The sequence below is a fragment of the Fukomys damarensis genome, unplaced genomic scaffold (assembly GCF_012274545.1).
Source record: "Fukomys damarensis isolate Sample0158 unplaced genomic scaffold, DMR_v1.0_HiC HiC_scaffold_37, whole genome shotgun sequence".
Classification (NCBI taxonomy): domain Eukaryota; kingdom Metazoa; phylum Chordata; class Mammalia; order Rodentia; family Bathyergidae; genus Fukomys; species Fukomys damarensis.
Window position 1 is genome coordinate 18,643,797 of NW_022900949.1, and position 25,190 is coordinate 18,668,986.

The 25,190-nt window shown below is 39.1% G+C and overlaps 2 long non-coding RNA genes across 2 annotated transcripts in view; one reads left to right on the top strand and one right to left on the bottom strand.

The window, feature by feature from the left end:
- Nucleotides 1–3,654: 3,654 nt before the first annotated feature.
- LOC104855731 overlaps nt 3,655–25,190 on the bottom strand; it is a 74,863-nt gene continuing 53,327 nt past the window's right edge. The window contains exon 3 of the long non-coding RNA XR_778460.2: nt 3,655–3,745. This is a non-coding gene — a long non-coding RNA (uncharacterized LOC104855731). The remainder of the gene's footprint in view (nt 3,746–25,190) is intronic.
- On the top strand, nt 15,572–19,664 carry LOC104855730. The gene is made up of 5 exons (XR_778459.1): nt 15,572–15,769; nt 16,646–16,690; nt 17,534–17,622; nt 18,741–18,845; nt 19,539–19,664. It is a non-coding gene; the product is annotated as an uncharacterized LOC104855730 (long non-coding RNA).

Genomic DNA, 25,190 nt, shown 5'->3' on the forward strand with positions numbered 1-25,190 from the left:
GTAAGCCCATATAAACAAGCTTAGTCAATAAAACCAACAGCTGGGGTGGGAATGAGGGGTGTTTGCTCAAAGGCAGAACAAAGTGCATTTAGGGGTAAACCAAAAGACATCTGGACAGATGAAGAAGATTTATAGATGGCCAGGAGATGAATAGCCAACAATTTTTCCTCGGATAAGCCTTTATTACTTAAGGCTGTGTGAATTATAAAATATGAGCATTTCAAAAAATAAGAGGAGTCAAAGGCAAGCTCATGAGGTTCATTAATCACTGACAAAAGGAGACAAGATCTCGTTGGAGGCTCAGAGTAATGACTTTGGGTATTCTTTATCAGAAAAGCTCAGCTAGATTGCAAGTATGAGGCCGAATCAGAGCATGAGCATCACTGGGGTCTGTCTGAGAAAATCTGAGCACCATACCTATAATCCTGTTTTCAGCAAACACGGTTGGGGTCCTGGAAAGAAAAATTCAAGAGCAGCGGACTTTGTTCCCACATTGAGTTCAGAATGATTCAAATTAACTTGAGAGGTCAGAATGCTGAGGGTTCAACAAGCCATAATTACAGATGTGTAGATGGTTCCAGGAATTTTTTTCCCCACAAGGAGGATAGAGTCTTAAAGCCATATGACCTGCAGTTACAAATACTGAAACAGCTTAGGGAGCAGGACAGGGCACTGACCTTGTTGTTAGGAGAATCCTTTACAGATTTAAATCTGTCAGTAACTGACCACTGGATCTTCAGCAAGGCACCAAGACTTTTCTTTTTTCATTCTCACCATCTGAAATATGGGAATGAAAACAAACTTTTCAGAGTCTGCCTGACCAACCAGGTTGCTGTAGATGGAATAAGATCGTATAATGGGCACGAGAATGTTGAGAGTGACTGAGATGTGTAAAATCTGAAAATACACTGATGTACGTCTCTGTAGCTTCACGTGGTCTAGATTCTGGAGATAAGGGAGATCTACTTGTAGTGAGCTAACAAATCGAAAGTATTTATTTATAATAGTGACTATTCCAAATAATTTTAAAGATAACTCTATAGACTCTACTTACTTAGCTAGACCTAATAAGGTCTTATTTTTCTGTGGCCTGCTTACATGCAAATATTCACAGCCAGCCAGCCAGCTAGCAGCTGCTGACCTCAAAATGCTTTAATTGTTGGACCATGGTTCCCACTAACATACTTTCTAACATACTTTCCTTTGTCCTTATCTCTCCATTAATGGCACACAAATTAGCATAATTTATTTATTATTTTGGCCCTGTGATAGTGGCTAATGTATTTGAGAAATCAGGATCTCCCATAATAATACTGCCCACCTTCTAGGAGGGAATGGCCTGGAGGGAGCGTTCTCGAAGATACATTTGATCCGACTTAAATGGGTGTCGATATTTAAAGGAAGACTGGGGAATAAAATTCAAGTGTCTGAATTCCCAAGCTAACTTCTAAACTTTGCTGCTGCATCTCTATGCCATTACAGGAAGTGAGCAGGCCCGGTGATATCGAGTGAGCTCAGTCTCTGGGCTCTGAAGATACATAATGATGAGGAAGGGAACATTTTCAGTATTTCTACTGGAAAGCACAACAGCTTGGTGCACTGGAGGAGGGGTGTGACGCATCCTTAAAGTACCCGAAGGAAATAAAATCAATGCATATCCTACAAATGGAGTTTTGTGTCCATTGAAATAGTTCCTATCAACATAAAAGCATAGACATCTAGGAATCCACTTACAACTGAAAAAGCAGAGGTAATATTTACAGCTCCCGGTTTTTAAAAGATCAGTTTATTTATAATTGAATTACCTTTGCTCTTATATATATACAAAATTTCATGAATGTTTAGCTGGACAGTACATGACAATAGATCATTTCAAGATTTTGACTCTTGGAAAATACAGATTCGGCCAAGAAAATGTATCCACACTTCAGTAGTTCGCTCTGCTAATAAATGTGTGGAAGCTCATGGCCACCACTTTGAGCTCCTCTTGAAACTGTAGAGGCCAAAGGTAACTTCTGTTAATCTCACGATGTCTCAAGTTAATCGGAATTAAAATATTTATACAAATGTTCTTTTCCTGATGTATACTTTTTTGGTTAATGCTGCATTATGTCTATCACACTAAATGCTAAACAAAGTATAGCGATTCCTAAAAGGAAGACTTGAAAGACACCATGATTAAAGATAAACTGAATAGAATTATGAATAAAATAAAGAAATAAACTATCTCAAAACCCTACTGAGGAACTTGACACTACAGACTGGTAACATTGAGAGATGACAGCAGTGTTCTCTTCGACCTGCAGCCTTCATGACCTTCAAACCTGTGAAGATATTTATGCTTCCACTGAATGGTTGCTGTGAGCATCAAAGAAGCTAATATGTACAGTAATATCTCGGTTTACAAGTGCTTCTGTTTGTGAAAAACTCAGATTGCAAACAGAAGCATTCAGCAGAATTTGCTTCCGTTCACGAACTCCACATCGGGTGACGAACAGAACCACAGCCATTTTCTCGAGGATAGTTCGTGAACCAAGGCCCACAGTAAAATATTTTGTACATTGCTCATCCAAAGGCAGACTCAGTGGAGTGTTAGCTGTTAATATTACTAGTGCTGCTAGTTCTTACAAACATTCTTTTTATGAGTTTTCACAATTTTTTCCCAAAGGAAAATATACATATACTTCAAACTCCTATGTAATCTTTCTAAGCAATGTTATTGAGACTCTCTAAAGATAGAATTTCCAGAACAGGATCATGGGTTGAGCTGTAGATCTATCAGAAAAATTGTGAAATCACAAAAATTGGAAAAAAAATTGGAGGTACTTCTGAAATTCGTTAGAAGTAGTTATTCTGGGCATTCACTTGGGAAGAAGAATTGAGAATCATGAAGGACAAAATTCCGTCCCTGCTTGGAAACAAGGATGGGAGGCAGCGACAATAGGTAAGAAAAGTAGTCAACACCCCAAGCACTGTTAAATGGACTGCAGGTGTTGTTCCAACATATTTTAGAGAAACAAGGTGTTACCCATCAGAATGTAATAGTTTCTTGTTACCAGTATGGTACTGGAAAAAATTGAATTTCTTCAGATTCCTCCTTTTTTTTTTCTTCCACCACATCCTGAATTTAAGAAAAATTCAAACAGCTAAAACTCTGGTGACCTCAAAAGTTTCAATACATGTCTACATTTGTGCACATTTGCAGAGCTTGTCAGATTGATTCACAGTGGCTGGAAAGTAACTATTACCGAGTATTAAAAATGCTTCCCTATTTTTACGTCTTCTGAGGAGAGGCAGGCAACTGAAGAAGATCACGGACAAAATAATTCTAGAGTACATAGAATGTCATGGCTCTGCAGTTGACTTAGAAAGGTGAAAGCAGTACGATTATATATGTTTCTAGTTTACTTGCCACTTTATATTATATTTTGCACAAATTAAGCTAAAGCTACCTAAAGTATTAATTGTCTCTTTGACTTCAGAATATGTATGTATATACACAAAAGTCCTCAAAGTGAAATATTGATTTAGGGTTTCTGGTGAAATTTAGCATACCATTTTGAAAAAAATGCCCCTTCTTACGTGTTAGTGGTGAAAAATCTGGGCTGAGTCCATCTCCACAGAGAGATGCGATGTTAGCCCCAGGGTGCACAGGCTTCACATTCTGGCTGCTCTCTCTGTTGCCTGGTGTGGCAAGGACAGCAGGGTGACAATGGAGGATGATGGCGCACTATGCTTCTGAAAGCTAGAAGAAAGATGTTGGACATGTTTACCATAAAGAAATGATAAACGGAGAAAAAGACATGTTTAATCTGACTCAAATATTACATAATCTATATATGTATCAAAACATCACGTGATACCCCATTAATATGTACAACTTTATGTTTTCATATGCTAGCTAAAATAAATTTAAATAAATAGATTAAAGTCTGTCAGCCTTTATACTAGATCACTTTAACGATGGAAATGAATCAATTTGTGGAAGGACCTAGAACACTGATTCCCTGCTCTACACTTCAAAACCCTGTACATATGAAAGGATGAAACAGGTGAATTCAAGGCTAAAATTATGAATGTGAACAATGATTTAGCATTTGGGTATGTTCCTTTCCCCAATATATTTTATACTGTATATATGATTATGTTTGTGAACAAAGTTCTGTTTTAGAATAGCTAAATAGAAACTATTATCCTAATTGACTGTGGTATTATTGGAAACAAATGAAATTGACAGATTTTATGGTATTAAGTGGCTTACCAAACTATTCCTCAAAGTTAATATATGAAGTGCTCACATCCCTGTTTCTGAACTGAGATGTGGATAAGACAGATGCAATAGAGAACCTTCTGCTAGTGTGCAACTGGGGTGGTGCAGAAAACGAAAGATCTCTCAGAGACTTAGTTTAGTCACAGAGAAGCACAGAGGGGCTACTTCTTCAGCATGAGACAGCCTCAGGCAAGAAGTCCCAAACTGAAACTTCCATGGCCGTGTACTTGTAATTCTAGGACATGAGAACAAAGATGCAAAAGAAAGACATTTGCAACAGTTGTATAGAAGTTCTGTTCATGAGACGGGTAGAAAGAGATGGCCTGCTACATGATGCATGCTAACCGAGTTAAAGCAAGCTTCTCAGCCAGGAAACTTATTGGAGGACAGAAGGGACACAATGACTGGAACAAACATCTCTGAGAATAACTTACTGTTAATTCTGCTCAACTGTTGTCCTGCAGATCTGCTCTAATCTTTACCTGTGCCTTCCAGAAGCCTGTGAACTGTTCTCAAGGTCCCTACATCTTACAGTCACAGAGTCTTGCCATAACCTTCATCAGATATATCCCTTGTTCTGTATTAGTTATGTTATTAGTTTATACATAACACCCTTCTACAATGAACCACAGCTTTTATGCAAAACAATAAAACCTGCCTTTATAACCCTGCAATTTCAAGCATGGTGGGTAATAAATCAGTAGATTTTCATCATTTGAACTATACTTTTCTCCTTATTAATTTAGAATCTCACCTTCAACCATTCCCGTACTTATTATATTATATTCTTGGTTAACATGACTTTTTTCCAAGATAGAGCTTAGCAAACTTTTTCTATTTCTGAAGATGAAGATAAGGCAAGAAACTTTTAACCCTAAATTAGTTAGTGTAATATGAACCAACATAATCGGAAACTATATTAATTCATGTTCAATATTCGGTCCAAAATGACCTCTCCTTAGCAGTATAGAAGCTAGTCACTCTTCCAACTTCTGCAGCCTGAAGGGAGCTGAGCTAGGAGGGAAATAGCTTCTTTCTCACCAGCTGGGTGACACTGCAATGAGTTAGGAAATTGTCATTCTTCATCCAGTCTTTACTGTAATCAGCCAATATTAAAAACGCTTCCTTTCTATAATGCCAGATGTTGTGCTTCTGGGGTAGTGGAATTAAACTATTTAAAAGTTAGAACACAAATATCATGACTTGAACTCGATCATACTTGGCTCTTTTGTTCTGTCAATGGTGCTATATCTCCAGTCATTAGGTACATGACTTTTTGCAATGTTTCTCCTTTTCTTCTTCCAATGAAGACTCTTCCCAAGTCTTTTAGACTCTGGCTATAGGAATGTCTTGTGTGTGCTATCTTTTCTTTTTTTTTAATTTATTTTTTAAATTTAAATTTAATTTATTGGTACATTCTAGGTAGACAGTACAGTTACATTCATTACTGTCTTCTCTTCATCCTGCTGGTTTAGCTCTAGTGCAAAAAGTTTTGCATAGTTTCCTTTTGTGCCCTGTACACTTCTAGAAGCACCAGTCAGACTTTGCACTTCTCCATCATCCAGGATGTAGGGTGTACCCAGTCTTGGGAAACCTTCAAAGACTTTCTTAGACTACTTTAAGTTTGCATCATCACAAAGCTGTCTCATTTGTTCCTCATATGTAAATGTACTTATATGTCTTTTAAATTATTTACATTTATACCTTCTGAAATTAAATTTTGGTTTGCTGTAAAATAAGGACATACATATTGTAAATATTTGTTTTATGAGCCTTTTGGTTAGAAATGTACCGGTAGCTGACAATGAAATGCACATACTAGAATATGGAAATGATTACATTTGAGAAAAGACAGAAATTATTATTTTAATCTAGTGAAATAAAGCAGCACATTCTGGTCATGGTTAATAGTGTTCCTGACTTTATTTTCAGCTGCTTATACTCCACAAGCTAGTACCAGTCAAGCATAACAATGCCAGCTGTATGCGCTTTTCAGTCTGAAATGAGGGCATAAATGCCGACCGCACCCCCTCTGGCTAGAGACTTGGTGTGTCTGCAGGTCGGCCAGCCCAGAGGCACGCGTGAGCCCACTCCTTCAGTGCGTAGCTCAGTGAGTCGCGGCTGACCGGCTACCTCACAGTGTCACTCTCTCCTTGAGGGTACCCCCTTTGATTTCATTTGCTCTTTGAACATTTAAAACTGCTGTGGACAGGAGCAGTTCTAATCTTTTACTCATTTACCCTACTCACAAAAGCTAAATAACCATCCTTGCTGATATTGACACAGTGGATGTTTGTTGGCCAGGAGAGCTTGTGCAGAAAAAGAAAATCAGATTTTGCAAAAAACAAACAGCTAAAATTGAAGATTAGAGGAAAAAGAAAGCAAAGCAAAATGATCTTTACTCTTTCTTCTGAATGGTGGTATTAGAGACATCGTGATGTTGAGATTCTTTTTATATGTGTATGAAATTTTCATTCATTAGATATTGCACCTGTACAAGAATGCATCGGTGTACACACACACACACACACACACACACACACACACACGGGCTCCACAAGCCTTCAGACCCAGCTTTTATGAGAATCAGATTCTGTTGAAAGGGGTCCAAAGTTAAGTAGCTGTGTAATGATTTCTGCTTCATGGAGAATAGTATATAAGAGACAGGAAGTGGGTGTTGGGTAGTGGCAAATAAAACATGGTACTATCCGAAAATTTTCTAAGCTGCTGTGTAAAGTAAGTTCGTAAAAACAGTTCTTCCCCTATTTTGTTATATGTTTCTCTCCAGTATGGGTAATTTAGTTTCCTAACTCTCTTATGAGATATTTTCTAATAAAATTAAATCTTGTCATGAAATGGTGTATGTATTTCTGGCTAGTCATTGCTTTCTCTTCATATTTTAGAGAAATTTTCCATTTAACTGCTATTTTTATCATGTTTATTTCTTTATTACTAAGGGGGGTTATTTTTCCTTCTATGGGTGAGTGTAACTTGATCTGATAACCCGAAATTGGACAGTCCCTTTTTGGATCATTTACTCTTTTTGCTTTATATATGATCCCTGTTCTCTATTGCACAGGTAGAAATCTCTAGGATGTTTGTGAAAGCTCTATGGGCTTGCTAGGGGAATTATATTCAATAAGTGAGATTTTAGTGTCCTTGGGATGTACCACATTTTGAGATTGTTCTGATAAAATTGAAGATAATTGTGCTGAGGGCCCAATTAAGCAGTGAGGGGTCATTTTTGTGGTTATTCTTGGCTGGAGAATGTCAGATTGAAACTTAATGCCAGAGAGATGCAAAACAGCCATGGTAACCTGCTTGACACGATTTAACACTTTATTGTTAACCTGATCAAGTTTTTGTGATGACAGGTTAAACAGCTTTAATCTGGCAGGCTGCGGAGTTTAGTGAATTTTTCAGAATAAATATTTCAGAATAAACATTAAAAATAAATGACCGAACAGCCTTCACCCAGTGAAGGACATAGAACATGAATAATGCCTTTGATAACTCTGTGGGTTCTTCAACCATTCATTTTTCTCATTCTCTCAAAAATTTTCTCCATTTTGAGTTCATGACACTTTGCGTCTCTAATGTTTTACTATGTTTGTATTCATCTTGAATATGCTGAATTAAAATACTGAATATGTTTTTACTCCACTTTTGGCTGAACATTTCTGTCTCAAATTCACACATGCTGGTGTCCGTGATATTTCACAAGTGAGTTGTGCATCATTCATTTTCACAGTGGTGTGCTACTCTCGTATAGTTTCTTTAATTTTCCAATCAAGTAGCATTTTGCTTGTTTTCCATTTTCTGCAGTTGCAAAACAATAATCATTTAGATTACACATATATGGGCTTATCTGCGTCATACACGATAGAATGCCAGATGGTTTTGCAAAACTGCGTGTGTTAATTTACTCTCCCACCAGCAGTATATTAACATTATTTGTTCTGCATCCTCTATGCTATTATTATTTTCTGAGTTTTATTCCTACCACTGGAGATTTCATTGTTGCTTTAATTTGCATTGTTCTGAATACCAGTAAGGCTGAATGTCTTTTTATCTGTTGGTGAGCTGGCCATACGTCCTCTTTTGGGAATGGTCTGTTTTTCTATTGTCTTTTTGTTGTTGTTCTTGAGCCATGGGAGTTCAAATTCTGAATATGAGTCACTTATTAAATATACATACTTGTATTTTCTCCCAGTTGTGATTTTAAAGACAATACTTTTAATATCTTATCATAAATATACAATTTATCATGTTTTTTGTTTGTAGTTACTTCCTATTTCTGGTTTGCTAAGGAAATTTTAAAAAATTATGAGTGGATGATAAATTTGGTTGAAATCCTTCTGCATTTATGGAGATGAAATGTTTCTACATTAGTCCTGTAGGTTGTACTTTGAAGTAATTTTCTAATGTTCAGTCAACCTTGCATTCTTGAGTTAAATACAACCTGGTCATGAGTGTATAGTATTTTTTCTTCCCTTTCCCCAAACCTCATCCTGTGTAAATTTTAAAACATTCTGTGGCTGATATTGTATGACAAACACAAACATACAATCTCCCTTTTACTTTTTGGTACTGAGGATTGAACTTGGGTCCTTGTGCTTGCGGGGCAGGCAGCAGAACCACTGAGCTAAATCCACAGCCCAATCTTCCTTTTATTTTGCCTTCCTCTAGCTGACAGGTTGGGAAATAAAATAATGAGCCAGTCTGTTTCAACTACAGGGTCCCTGTGTCGAGGCCTGGGTCAATGAGATGTGAACAGAAGTCTGAATTCTCTGAAAAAAACTTTGCTTTTCTGGTCCCCAAACCACGGTTCCCTCATAATTTTCCTCTTCCATTCATCCTACCTAGAACCATAACATCATGGCAGGAGCTGAAACAATCCATTTGGGACCATGAGAGAAAAGTCAAAGCTGAGACCTTAGCCCTGATGTTTTAAAATTTATTTCACTTTATTTTTTTATTAATTATTATCTTAGTTGTAGAAAGTTATGGGGGAGGGCTGGGAATTTAGCTCAGCAGTTCGGTGGCCTGCCTTGCAAGCGCAAGGACCCAAGTTCAATCCCCAGTACCAAAAAAAAAAGTTATAGGGGACAGTGTGATAAATTGATAGATATATTCATTATATCAGGACAATGAACATTTCCACCTCCTCAAACATTGAAAAACTTATTAGCATTTTTAATCACACATATTTATGGGATACTGTAAGATATTTCAATATATGCCTACATTATGCACTGATCTCTTAAGCTGTCAGTTATTTCTTACTCAAGCTTTTTTATTTTTTTCCAAGCTTTTTGATTTAAATAAATAAAATAAAAATTTTAGAATATTCAAGTTTGTTAGGATTTCTGTTATTCAACTGTACTCCAGATGCAACCTGCTATTATTTTTGCTCAGAATTTTGCTATCTACATTTATGAACGAAAATGACATGCATTTTTCTTTCCCTTTTAGCTTTGCTGACAAAGGCAGACATGTTTTAACAATCAGTTTGTGTGAAAGATGGAGGTTGGGGGACAGGAAGGAGGGAAGGGAAGAAGCGGTGTAACTTGTAGCATTTCTGATTTCTGTGATCTGACACTCATGCACCACGGTCAATTCAGGATACCTGGATGAGTTCACTAAACGTGAGGTTGGGATGTATTTATAATAAACTTCCATTCAAGAGGCAATAAACTTGCAGTGGCATAGTACTGGTATAATTCTATCTTCCCAAATGAATTGCTGAGTGCTCATTTTTCTCTTGTTCTAGGGAGAGTATGGTTAAGCTTGGAAGTGCACCTTCCTTAAGCTTTGGGTAGAATTCATTTATAAAATCATCTGAACAGTTTGTTTATTTAGTTTTTGAGACAGGGTCTCCCTATGTTGTTTTCTCAATAGAAAAAAATGTATATTTTCTTGAAGATTTCTCTTAATTATTGATTTGCTTACATTTTTAGATTGGGTTTAAGGAGAAGTCACAATTGTTCCTTGGTATTGCAGGACCCTATTCCATGGATATCAAAATTTACAGTACTCAAGTCCCTCACAGAAAATGGCATTGAATAAGTGTGTAGCCTACTTATCTCCTCCCATACACTTTAAACCATCTCTACATTACACGTGTACTTACCACAATGTAAATGTGCTGTAAATATTGTCATATGTTACTGTTTCTGAAATTGTGATAAAGATCAAACTTCTGTAGAAGACGCAAGTTTTTCCCAGGTTTTCTGTCTGCCGTTGGTTGAATTCATGTGTGTGGATGGTGTTTACATGGAGGGGTGTCTGCGACTGCAGTAGAGCCTCTCTTTTCTTCAAACTCAAATGTATCTAATGTATCTATTTTCAGCCATACTATTGTTTCCTACTTCCTATACATGATGGTGATGGTGGTTCTTTGGACAGCCTTGTTAGTTATGTCCATCTTTTCAAAGAACTAATATTTAACTGTTAATTCTGTCTTCTCTGATTACTAATTTCTGTCTCTATCCCTCTGATTTCTATACCACTTTCCTTGACTTTATTCTATTTTTCTCTATTACTTTCTAATATTGTTTTGCATCTTAATAATTTTTGGCCATTCTTCTTTTCTATTAGTGCATTTTAAGGTATAAGTTTCACTGGAATTAACACTTTAGCTCCTTTCTGCAAATCCCATTTTCTGGAATAATTTAACTTAAAATGTTTATATTTGTTTGATTTATTTTTAAATTATTAAGAAGTATATGAATTTTTAAGTGCCAAGATGGGTAGATGTTCTTCAAGTTATATTTTTACTGAATTCTAGGGTGATTAAATTATGCTTATAAAACAATGTCTGGGGCTGGGAATTTAGCTCAGTGGTGCTGCTACCAGCCTTGAAAGGACAAGGTCCCGAGTTTGATCCCTGGTACCAAAAAACAAACAAACAAAAACCCAATGTCTATGTAATATCAGTTTATTAAATATGTTGACACTTATTTTATGGACTAATGCATGAGCAATTTTAATAGATGAGTACTCCAAATATTGCTTGCAACATTGTGTATATGTTTTTAAACTTGCTAATTTTATATAATATTTTATATATTTACTAAAGTAATTCATCAATTACTGAAAGATGTGCCAATAACTCCTTTTTTTTTTTTTTTTTTTTTTGGTACTGGGGATCGGACTCGGGTCCTTGCACTTGCGAGGCAGGCCACCGAACCGCTGAGCTAAATCCCCGGCCCTGCCAATAACTGTTATATTGGCTCTTTATTTTTCTCATTACAGATATTGAAATCACATTAATTAGTATATACAAATTTAGAACTACTAATTTTCCTGGTGAATTCAACTGTTTGCCATTATATAATGGTACTCATATTATAATGCTTTTGCCTTAATTTTGTTGTATGTGATTGCTGTAGAGTTTTGTTAATCTTTTTCAGTTATATCTGTTTTGGGGTTTTTTTTTTTAGTTCTAGATTTTGTTTTAGAGGTGTCTCTTTGAAATCAGCTTATTGATGTTATGGCTTATATCCAGATGTCCTCACAAAGCCTCATGTGCTCATACATGGGGCTTCTGGGAGGTGACTGGGTCATGGCTGTGGGTTAACTAACTGGGTTTAGCATAGTTCTGTGTGTGGGTGACACCAGTCAATAGGCTTATAGCCTGGATGGAATGAATAGAAAAGGACAGAAGAAAGTCAGGATGCTGCCTGCTGCTTGTCATACCATGAACTGTTTCCCCTCTCTGATACTCCCGTGTTAGGCCACGCTGCCTTGGAGCCAGTCAACTATGAACTGAAACCTTCACTAACTGTGAGATGAAATAAACCTTGCCTCCCTTAATTTGTGGACACTGAGTATTTTGTCCCAACAACAAGAAAGGTGACTAATATATGTGGTATAATTGATAGATTAAAAAGCTATACACATTTAAGATCTAAAATTTGAGTTTAGGGATAAATATACACCTATGAAACCATCATCATTTATGTCATTAACCTATCCATTACTTCCAAAAGTTTTGTCCTTCCCTCTTTATTAGTTTTTTATTTTTATTTTTGTTAATATGAACATGTAATATAAGATCTACCTTCTTAGTAAATTTTCACGTATATAATACAACATTGTGAAATACAGGCACTATGTTGTAAAGCTTTAAAACTTTTTCTTCTTGCATAAGATGAACATTTTACTATTTGACTGATATGTCCCTATTTATCCCTTTTATCCCTTTGAAACCACCATTCTACCCTCTGTTTTTATGAGCTTGATTATTTTAGATTCATCATATAAGTAGCATCACAAAGTCTTTGTTCTTCTGTGTTGGGCTTATTTCACTTACCATAATATTTTCTAGATTCATCTATGTTTTCCCAAATAGCAGAATTTCCTTTTCTTTTAGGGCCAGATATATCCTATTATAACTATAGCCCACATTTTCCCATCTATTCATTCATGAAGGACATTTAGGTTGCTTCAATGTCTTAGCTACCATGAATATTGCTAATGAGCATGGGAATGCTAACATCTCTACTAAATTCTGATACCAGTGCCTTTCAAACTACACTAAAAATTAGGATTTCAGGATCAAATATTTGTTCTATTTTTTTGTTTTCCATAGTGAATGCACAAATTTGTATCCCCACCAACAGTGTACAAGATTTCTCTTTTCTCTTCATCCTCATCAACATTTGTTATCGTTCACTGTTTTGATAAAAGCCATCCTAACAGATATGAAGTGACATCTCATTGTAACTTTGACTTGTAATTTGCTGATAATTAAGTGTTGCTTAGTACCTTTTTGTATACCTACTGGCTGTTTGTATGCATTCCTTGGAGAAATGTCTATTCAGTTCCTTTACCCATTTTTTAATTGAGTTGTTTTCTTGCTAATTAGTTGTAGGAGTTCCTCATATGTTGTATGTATTAGTCCTTTATCAGGTATATGGTTTGCAAATATTTTCTCCCATTCCATAGGTTTTCTTTTCATTTTGTTGACTGTTTCCTTTGCTGTGCAGAAACTATTTAGTTTAATATAATCCACTTATTCACTTTACTTTTGTTGCTTGCATTTTGGTGTTGTAGCCAAGAAATCATTGCCAAAGCCAATATCAAGAAGTTTTACCTTATATTTTCTTCTAGGAGTTTTATTGTTTCAGGACTTATGTTTAAGCCTTTAGTGCATTTTGAGTTGATTTTAGTATATGGTTTAAAATAAAGCCCCAACTTAATTCTTTTGAATATTGATATGCATTTTTCCCAACAGCATTTATTAAAGAGGCTATGTTTTTGCCCTTCCAGATTCTTGGCAGTTCTATTGAAGATCAGTTGATAGATATAATGAGTTCATGGATGATATAGGCTTACAGAGTAATAGAAGAGATGACTGAAGGCAGGGGTGCAAATGCATCAAAGCAAAGGGATCAGTATTGCTGACTACTGGTTGAATTTTGCTATTATTTCCTGTCAGACATGAAGAACTATCAAAGTATCATCCAAAATTATTCTAGAATTCTGCCATCACTGTATTGACCGATCATGCATATAAAATAATGTTATAAATTATTAAAAGATTAAAACATTGCTTTTCTTATCACAGGTTGTAATGCTTACAAATTTACAGGTAACAAATCAAGAAACACTTTAAATAATGTTTATACCTGCATGCTACTATGTTTCATGGTATTAGGCCTAAAAAAATGTAGTTTTATGGAGAATTTCAGTGAGCATTACTGTCTATGACCCTATTCAACTAGAAGAAGGTAATTTAGAAAACTTATACTATTTTTCATTTGTTATTAATAAATCCACATATTTATTGTAAGTAATTTGGCTATAAATGTTACACATGAACTAGTTAGCAATATTTTATTACACTTAGTCAAATCATTATAAAAATATTGGATTTTCTACAGGCACAGTTACATGAACCAAAGACAGCGTGTAACGCTCTAACCACTTCCCTCAATGAAGGGCTGTTGGTGGTGTAACAAACTGTGCTCAGTGGCCTCACAATTCAAGCGCTTTCTCTTGAGAATTCAGTAGCTCTCATTCCCCACATCCCTACGAGTCTTTGAAAGTCTCAGGAGAAAGACATTACCTATACTGATCAGAGATTTTTTTCCACAGGAAAGGGAGTCCATTTATTTTTGTTTTCTTTTTGGCGAAAGAGAACCTTGATATTCTCAAACAGCTGAGTAATTAAAGGTGATAGAAGATGCTGCATTCTGATGAAAAGGACAGCTCTGAAACGGCTCAAGTGAAAGGTTTTTTAAATACCAGAAAGGCAGTGCAGCAGAGAGCTGGGTGGAGTGGCTGCAAGCAGGAGAGGTGAGATAATTAGCCAAATGTACAAACCAGAAAGCCAGGAACGGTTCCCATTCGAGGCCATCTGGATGTAAATGGCTTTGTATGCAGCTCTGCAGTGAGTGGTGCAGCATCACCAGGGCAAAACATAAAAGCACATCCTGTCAGACAGTCACAGATGGAGATCCTGAGGGCAGGAGCTCACCCTCGCCAGTGTGAAGAGACATACAATCATATACATTGCAACCGTTTATGCTGTTTGTCTATATAGATATGTATATCAGTGTATAAAATTTCAAAGAAAATACAACATGCTACATAAGATCCTAATGGTATAATTGACAGTGTGAAATAGGAAGAAAAGGGCTAAAGGTGTAGGGGAAGTGGGAAGGGTAGGGGAAGAGAAATAAGGGAAAAGAAAAAATATGAGAAAATGAAAAACTGGAAATAAAGTATTTGTAAATAGGGAAGGGAGGAGGGGCTGAAGGGAGGGCAGCGATAAGGGGAAAAAATGAGAACCAAGACCTGTCCTGTAAAGGTACAAGATCCCAATGATGAATGTAACTGTACTGCATACCTAAAATGTACCAATAAACTCAATGAGAAAAAAAAGAAAATACAACATTCATTAATAGTAATAATTTTTAATGGTTTTTATATAGATCAGTTTTAATGTTCATTTTATGATTTTTCTATATCTTTCAAGTATTCTATAATAACCACATTTTTATAAGCAAATAAAAGCAGTAAGTATTAATGAAATGAGTCTCAAAGATATTATAAAAACATTCCAAGCAGAAGTGTGAACGATTTTTACCATCTGTAGTTCCTTGGGAAGAGGTACTTTCTTGTGCTGTTTTCAAGGTGTACGCACAAAAAAATGCATAAATTAATGTTTCACAAAGTGAGCTTGAGCTTATGGTGAACACTATGTATTTTCATCAGTGGTGCTGAAAAGAATGCAGACGTAAAAGTGAACAACTGGTAGGCTCTTCTGTGGGACTCTGTGTACAGCTCAAGTTAATTCTCCGTTGGAAGAGTGGCGAGGTTTTAACAAGTAAGGAAGTCAGCCGCTGGGAGCAGAATCTCACCTCTGCAAAGCCTCGCGAGAGCTCACTTGCCTGACAAACCGAGGAAGGAAACCCTGTTTTCACACACAAGGCAGGGATACACGCCATATTGCCAAACAGAAGTCACCAGCGCCGCAGCCTTCTGAATGTAAGGGAAACAACTGAAGCCAATAGCGCCCTGTTTCTAAATTAATCTGCTTTCTTGAAGTAGTAATGTCTGAATTTTATTAATCTTGTAGTATTTGATGGGTTTCACAGCCCTTTGGATGTTAGACACTGCATGCAAGGACACAGTGATGAGATGTTTTTTAAAAGTGTAACTCTTGAGAGATTGTAGACTATTCCTAAACTGATATGCTCAAAAATAAAATATAAGGTCATTCCCTATAACACATACCTCTGGGGAATGTCTTAACAGAAGAGCAACAAAATCGAAATACCTGGCTATAAATGACAACCAAGTCATTTCTCAGTCAATGAAGAAAACTTTCTTTCCGTACGGGTATATAACACATGCCGAATTTTTTTTCTCCATCATTTCCAAATTGATAATCTAGGAGAGTAATACCTAGGGAATCTGTAAACCACATTTATTGTTTGAAGCCATTGTACAGAAAATGTATCAATAAGTAGATAGAAAACTTGAGATCTAATAATGCCAGAAATAGATGAGACATTATCATCAATAACACACTTTGGAATTTGATGAGAAATCTGAATTTCCTCATTATCTTTCTATTTTTAATTTTAATTTTTTGTGATGATGGGGATCAAACCCAGGTTTTTGCATATAAATATGAACTATATCCCCAGATCTGAGCCTATTTTAAAATATGAACTAAAATCGTATAGGATGAATTAAACACATGCTTTCAAGTCAAAACAATTGAGAATGACTTGTCTTGTTCATACAAATCAGCTGATCTCTGACCTTAACTGCTGCTTATAAAATTTAGAAAGAAAATTGACTGAAGAAATTGTTTTCTAAGATTGTCTAAATCACTCAGTGTTTGATGATTTCTAGGAAGAAAAGTGAAGTTCCTCAAGACACAAGGCTCCTTCCTCCTTCGTAAGCCCCACCGAGCTCCCCTGTGGCACTGAGAAGTCCACGATAGCGTCCAAGACCTATGCTGCTTGTGACTTTGCATGCGCTTTTCCGGTTTCCTGAGTGAGGAACAGGTCACCCATTATAAACGGGGCCTGCATTTGTGTCTTGTTGGTCTTCATGTCAATATCTGGCCCAAATGTTAGATTTACTAAACACACCAGCCATGTGACAGCATTCTGCAGTCATCCTAAATCGACTCCTGTACCTAGAAAGGAATGTGGTGCCAATCTTGAATACTTGGCTTTCTGAGAGGCTGCCAGGCTTTATTAAAAAATGGTTTTACTTGTGATAGTCTGTATTTCTCTGCTTTCTTCATAGGATTCTTTTTCATTTTATTTGTGCTTCAGAAATGCATAAATAAACTTTGTAGAAACCTGGAGTTTTATTACAGATATTAGGTAGAGTAATATTAATCTCTCACTGTGGTATTTCAACACATGGACATTTGTAGAGGCAATAAAATGCCAAGTTTCTTTCAGGACATGGGTTAATTCTTCCGCACATCCTTCTTGGATGAGTATCCTTATAAAAATATTCTAGAGGAATCACTCAGGTCAATGGCCTTTCTGAAAATTCTCTGAAGGGTAAACCTCTGGACTGGGAAGGGATTTAAATTTTCTCTTAACTTTTCTTTTCTGCTCTGCATTTAGAAGAAAAAGCATGCCTGTCTTTTGTAGTCGAAAGATAACTGTCTGTAATGACAATGTGGGAGACTTCGGGGCTGTTCTCTTTTTTTGTGCTCTCTGAAGAGAAAATGATTACAGTCTGACTTACCACTGATTAACTAAAACCATCCAACTATAGAGAGAGGAGGAAGTGCAGCCCGGAAACCATAGCAACCTCTGCAAAATGGTTCCTGTAATGACACTCGCTCAAAATGGCCAGGCTTCCAGGTGAGCAATTGCTGTCATTTTTTTCTGTGGTGCTGGATCAGCCACAGTGGCACTGGCCAGGTTTACATGTAAGGGCTATTTGATTGTGAAGGGAGAGCTTGGACTTGCTGCTCAGATGCAGCTGCAAAAAAAAAGGCTTTTGATGCATTGTTTGATCAAGGAGGACTTATCTATCTTCACCTGACTGCCTTGGGAATCTCTGGGCATCAGCAACTGTTAACTGATCTCTGATTTTCACTTGATAAATGAGAATGTAGTCTTAGTTCAGACTCTAAAGACTTTTCCATGAGCAGGATGTGGGTAATTCTCCCATCAGGGACTCCTGTCATTATTCAATAGTGAGAATATTGAAATTTACAAGTAATGTTACAGGAATATTTTATGACCATATTTATTTGATTGCCAACCACAAGTTTAATAGATCAGAGACTGCAGCTTTAGAAATGAAACCTTAAATAGCAGTGATGTCAAGTAGACACCTTAGGAGAAGGCTGGAAGTTGAAGCCTTTCCGCTCTTAAATCAGCAGATCTTTCCTTATTTAGAATAATCTTTACTAAATATCCCCATATTTATAGCTATGAAGCCAAAAGAATACCACAAAGACACCAAAAGAATACATCATTGCTCTGGCACTTAACAGTTAGTTGCTGTATGTTGTGGATAATATCAAAGGCGAATATTGGAAATAGCTTATAGATTGATTTAAATCTAAGCTTTTGCTTATTTGGGTCCTTTATCCAAACTGGTACTGTGCTAATTAATCTTGTATTTTAGTACTTATAAAGAAAGACATGTTCGCTTATTTATTCATCTTTAGAAAATCAAGCAAGCAGGGAATATTGAGTGTCTTGTGTGTGCTAAATACTTTGGAGGGCAATCGACATAAAAATTCTCTACCTCCAGGGAAGCTGCAGTCTAGAAACCTTCAGGTTAGGGGTCAGGGGTTTAGCTCAGTGGTGCTGCTGCCTGCCTCCCAATTGCAACGCCCTGAGTTTGATCCCTGTACCAAAGAAAAGAAATCAGTGTTTTTATAGAATCCCCAGAGGGGAATGTGCCACCCATTGAAATGTCTCCACACCCCACCCTTATTCTCACTGAGGCACTTCTCTCTTTCTAGGTTGCTAAGACTTGCTCATATGCTAATGTGTTGGAAAATGTCTGGAATCTCGGGAATATGGCGATCTCTTTCTGGTGCAGCAGTCGCCACAGGCAGTTTCTACAGGTAATGGTTAGATCAGAGAGAACTGAGGCTCAAGCTGTGATCAAACTGGGGAGCACAGACAAGCAAATAACCCAGAGCTCTTGGAAACCATGACTTTTTAATCTTGGCCGCATATTTTTGTTTATTTATTTGTTTGTTGTTTTATTTATTTATTGATACTGGGGATTGAACTCGAGTCCTTGTGCTTGCAAGGCAGGCGACCGAACTGCTAAGCTAAATCCCCAGCCCTTTTTATTTATATATAACTGCTTAAGTGTGTCTAACTGTCTTCTTCAGCAGATTTTTCTCCCTTGGTAGACTGGTCTTATCTTATAAACACTTTTCTATGCTCATAGTACACAAGGGTACTTAAAAAATACTGATTTACTTGGCTGAATTCCACTCTCATAATTTAAATGATGATGGAAATGTGTAAAACAATCTGAAACATACTGAATACAACCCATGACTACAGAAAATTAGGATGCATGCTCTTTTAAGAGTTTTCTTCTCAGCTTCAAATATGATTCTGAATTTTAGTCATCATTTAAATACACTTTGGCTATTTCACTTACAGCTATTTCTTGAAGCCAAATGCAATCATGAGTATACACGTTTGCATTTCACATCTGCTTTTTAAAGAACTAATTTAGCTTATCTCTCAGAAACAGATTTGATTAATTTAAAATATGCCCTTGGATATTGACTTTTCAGAACAAAACCTACAGCAGGCACAGTGCCCTGACCAGAGAAAATAAAAACAAACCGGGAGTCAGCAGAACACAGGACTTTTTCCAAGGGCTTGACTTGTAGTGTCATGGTAAATGTCTCATTCAACACCATCATCAGTTTTACTGCTTTTAACAAAATTGGTAAAATCTCCAGGATATTCCTCCAAGGTGGATTTGTAAATTGTGAAGGCTTTTTCCGAAAATCAAATATATCACGAGGCAAGAACTGATGTAGCCAGGTCTGTGACTAATCATTTCTCTCGGGGTAGTCAGTATTTCCGGGGATTGGGTGGAGAAAGTAATCCGTTAATATTCCTTGATTGGTAGATTATGAGTCAAAGTTATAATAGACATGATTTTGCTTATATAACTACAGTTTGTACAATCTGTACTATTAAAGGAGAAAAGTCTTGGAAAAAATAAAAAATACCACCACTGTCAATTTATACTAAAATTCTGCTGAATATAAAGAGGATTTAGAAAGAGATGATGAGTCATAGATTATTTTAAATGTCTTTTGCGTGCCTCCATTTTCACGATGCTAAAAATACATTGCTTTTACCCATCCTGTCTATAAAATGCAAATAGCTGACATAATAGTTGCTCTTGAGTTCATGGTTGTTGCATAAGGAATTCTGAACAGCAAGTACAGGATATTTAGTTCCTTTTACATAGCATGCATGTTTACAGGATTACACATTTTATCTTCCGCATGCTGCGTTCTCAAAGTTTACAGGAAGCTTCGGGTATTCTGGTTTAAAGCACCGATGAGAGTTTGTTTTATTTGGTTTGTAATCTTATCTCTGCCATCTACTTACTTTGTGTAATTGTGTAAGTTACTTAACCTTTGTAAGTCAAGAATTACAGTTTAGTAGGCAGCTGTCAGTGTGTGTTTTTATTAACACAGTGGATTGCTTAATTACTCTTTGGTCTGAAACTGTAGAGAGATGGAATGGTACATGAAGGAGAGACAGTTTTATCTGCTGGTCTGTTCAAACTACGGGCACATTGCTGTGGTTCTTAAGTATCAGCCTGTGGTTCCATCAGCATGATGGTTGTGACCCAGAAATTCAAGGGGGTAAACGTACTAGAACCTAAAAAGACAAGTATATATGAAGTTCTCTATATGTAAAAAAAACTACCCATTAAAACATATGACTACTTTCATTTCACTATGACAACAGATCAATTTAACAATGAAGATAGTAAATAAAAAAACTTAAACCATACTGAAATAATTAAAAGAATACTTCAAGCAGTTGGAAAGTGCATACTTTTCCTGGGGAATAGTGAATGTGCTAAATATGACCAAAATAATTTTCAAGTTTAAAGAAATTATAGTACTGACCAGGTATTTTCTACCAGTTAAACTTTTTATGTTATACTCATAAGTGACACTAATTTGTAGTTTTCCTCTTTTTTACTGTTAGAAAAAAAATAGTAAGAGTCAGGGGTGGCATGTGGTATCTCTTATTTGAGTAAGGCAAAGTAGAAACAAAGATCCAGCTAAAGGATGGATGGAAAGAAACAAGGGTGCAAATGGGAAGGGGGTCGGGGGGCCAGGAATGAGGGGAGGGAGGACAGGGAGCTGAGAAGATCTGAGCTGCGCTCCGTGCAGGTGCCGAACGTTCACGGCGAATGGAGCACTCGTGTCCTAAACGTGAGCCAGGAATAACGATTACGGCGAAGAAGGAAGATGGGGAGAGGGGACTCAGAAGGGCAGGGTAAGGGGTTAAAAAGAAACCAGCTGTGTTATTTACGCACAGCTACTCCCCACGATGAATGTCAACCGCATGTACTACAAACCTGTGCTAATAAAAAAAGAGCCAATTGACCGAACAAGTTAGCACAGAGAAAGCAATAGTGACGGAACAGTTTTGCAAGCTGTTAAAACACAATATAACACAGGATGTTACTGGTTCAGGAACAGACTTTCAAATAAGTACGACAGGATAGACAGTCCAGGAAAGGTTCTAATATTAAGAATATAGTGAGGCCTGTTATTTTGAATAAGTCAGAAAACAAAACATCATTTTATAAATTATGCCAGAATGAATCGGTCATTTTATTTGGGGAAAAAAAATCAGACCTCTGCCTTGTGCCTTATGTTTCAGGACAGATAATAACAGAATAAAACTTAGCCAGATTCTGTTCTAAGCACTTCCTATACATCAACTAATTTAAACCGCGCAGCAGTGCACTGGGGTAAGGCCTACAGTTAGCCACATTTCCCCGTAGGGAAACAGAGGCCTAGGGAATTCAGCAGCTCACGGATTGAGAGAGCTGAGCCAGCTTCACCCGCAGGCTGGACCAAGTCCGTTCTAGACCCAGTGCTAAATCCTGTCTGACCCCAGGTACGACTCTCTCAGTTCACTGATAAAATCTGTTTAGTAGTATTCTATTTAAACTTTCCCCAGTGGTATTTGTTCATGAACATGGCCATTTTCAGCCTTTCTTTTTGCACACCTTTGCCTCGTTTTTGAGTTACTATTATTTCAAGTTCATGAGAAGGGTAGGGAGCTGTGTGTTCCAGACATGTCACAGGGAAGCTGATGAAACTGTTTGTTGAATGTATAAAAGGACTCCGATCATCTCCTTTTTTCAGCTTAATGTCCTAGGAGAGACTTCTGTGGGCAAGACTCGTTTTCCAGAGGGGATGGGCTGGCGCCGGTGTTGGTCTGGCAGCGTTCCCTTAGCGGTAGCCATGCCAGGAGGATCACAAGATTGGACGATTCGGAAAAGGACACGGGGCTCAGACGTGGGGAGATGGCACCCTCCGCTGCTCCCTGGCTCCAGAGGCAGCCTGTGATCAGCCCTCAGCTCCCTGAGGAAGTCGCTTCTCTGAAGACAAAGGAGGGGTCCCCTCCGGGTGCAGGTGCAGCCAGACCCGCTTTTAGAGGGAGAAGCCACTGACTCAACTCCAGCCAAGGCTCTGGGGTGCTGCTCGAAGGCTCTGTGCTGCACTGGGGCAGATCCATCTCTGGCAACTCCGGCCCTATGTTAGGAGAATTCTTCCTGAGAAACGAGCCACTCACAGGCAAAAGAGTTCACAAAATGCTACCCCAGGTTCTGGTTCCAGGGACACAGTCCTCTCTGTTATGGCAAAAGGAACAGAGAGGTGCAACCGGTCAACATAATTTTAGCCCTGGAGAATTTGGCACTAACTTGTCCATTTCACAGGTGTGGAAATGTTTTCCTCTAAGAGCCCGCTCATGAAACAGAGTTCAGGGGGCCGAGACTGGGAAGGCAAGGCGGTGGAAACACCATGCAGACTCCGGGAGATTTCTGGAAGCTTTTGCTTTATTCAGCAAATGCACAGACTTATATAGGGTAAGGCGGGGTTGGAGCCAGGGTGGAGTCTGGATATTTGGCACATCGTTATTGGCCACATGTTAGTCTTGGGATTGTGTGCTTTAGGGGCTGAGGCAATGGAGTCAGGGCTGAGGAGGTTTGGAGAGGAACAGTTTATCTGTCTAAGGTCAGACCTCTACACACCCGAGGGGGCGGATTATTCCAGCCCTAATAGGCCTCGGAGCTTTCTCAGGAGAGATGGGTGCAGCACTCCTGACTCAGCCAGACATTAATCTGATCCTCATGGAAACTGAGGTCCAGAAAGTTGAAATTATGTACTTACAGTTTTTCTATTATTGGTGACTGAATCAAGCGTGATCCCTCCCTCTCCATTTTTGTCTTTCGGTCCATCAGTGAGAAAGATTTGTTATTCTGGCCAAGGACCATTGCACAGGTTGGCTGCCTAGTCTGCGCACTGCACAACTTCAGGTGGTGATAGTACAGGCAGGTAAGTTAATTAGATATCTTGCATGCAGTTAGGGCCACCCTCAAGATGCCGGACCTCAAGGAGCCAACACAGCAAGGAGCCAACATGGAGGACAATAAAGACACTTTCACTGTGGCCAGAAATGTAAAAGGAGAAAAGCTTCTAACCCTTGTGCTTCCCCTGGGGATAAATAGCAGTGATTGATACTCTAAATAGGTATCAGTTATCTGGGTGGGGGGCCAAGGTCTTAGCCCAGCCTCTCCAGGAACTATCCCTGGCCCCTACCCTTACTGAAAACCCTTGTACACTTGCTATGTGACTTGCTCCCCATTTGACCCCCATTTAATCAATATTACCTGGGTGACTACTTGTGAACTTATTGGTTGCCTTGTAATTTTCCACTGGGTCTTACAGTTTTGTCCCACTTTGTAGCCTCCTCCCCACGTGGCTGTGCTGTACAAAACACCGTGGAGAAGTGGGCTGAGCAGTCAGCCCACCTCCGGTCCCCCTTCTGCGTCTCTTAGACGGAAGTTTTCTTTCCCTCAACACATTTTTCCTACTCTTAACCCCCATTGTTCCCAGAACTCATTCTTGGATGTTAGAGAACTCAAACTCCCGTTTCGGGTCTCTAGCAGGTTTGGGAGCCCCATCTCTTCCCCTGTATCATCAAGGGCTGCGGTGGTGTAGCAGAGCGAAGAAGAACTCAAGGCTGGGGATCTGAGCTCCGGCCTCACCCGACGACGTGCAGACCCAGGGGCCCAGGGCGATCCTTTTCCCTCCCGGGTCTCATGTCCTCCACTCGGCGGTGAGAAAACTGCAGGTGCTCTTCAGTCTCTTCCCACAGTAGGCACCGCAGGACGTGAGTATCTGGTCTGATGTCCACCTCGAGAGCTGCGGCGGAGCCTGGGGCGGGCGGAGGCCAGACACCCAGACCTTGGCCTCTGCCTGGATCCACCCTGCTGCCCCGCTCACGGTGGAGGGTCGAAGCCTCCAGGTCAGCGTGAGGGGATCAATACCGGGCTAGCAAGGAAGGCACAGCCCAGCTCTGCCGTGGCAGGACGCTGCTCTGCTTGTGGTTTCTGCCGTAGGACGAAGCCGACTGCCAAGCAGGGAGGGACAGTGTCCGAGGCCGTCTTCACCTGCACCAGGCCTTTCGACACCTGAGGGAAGGGGACTGGGGCGCTGGTCCCCCACCGAGGCTGCCCGGAGGGACAAAGGTCCACAGGCCCTCCGAGGAGGCCCTCAGTTGAGGCGGTTCCGGTTCCAGGGCACCAGCCTCGCTGCTGACTCACATCTCCCACAGCAGCACCAGAAGGCTTTGAACCCGATGAGCCGGGCAGAGAGAGCTCGCTTCCCATCTGCACCTATCCATCTGCAATTTCAGGTTCGTTCGGCAGTCTGAGCCGTCGTTTCTGCCCCACCTGGCCCTGAGCGGACAGCCAAGGGCACTGGGGGCCAGTCCGAGATGCCCAGGGGCCGCGTCTGGATTCTTCCTGGCCCTCTGCCCGGAGTCAGGACGGGGCCTCGCTGGGCTCACGGCGCGGAGCGCCGGCCCATCTCCGCTTATTCTCACTTCCAGTTTTCATTGCCCTAATGACAAAGTGTTTTCTCCCTCTCCCTTCCCTGCCAGGCCCGAGCGGCCACTTCTGCCAAGTGAGGTGAAGGACAGAGGTCTGGGGGTCAGGGCAGGTGCAGCGGGATGGAAGGCGGGAGCTGGCGGGCTTGGTGTCCTGGAGGCCTGCTCGCCCCCGTTCTCTCCTTCACCCATCACCGACGGGAAACACGGGCGACACAGATGCTTCGGAATCTCAGCGTGCCCCGCCTGGGCGAGGAAAGGGAGGACAGTGCTCCAAGCTA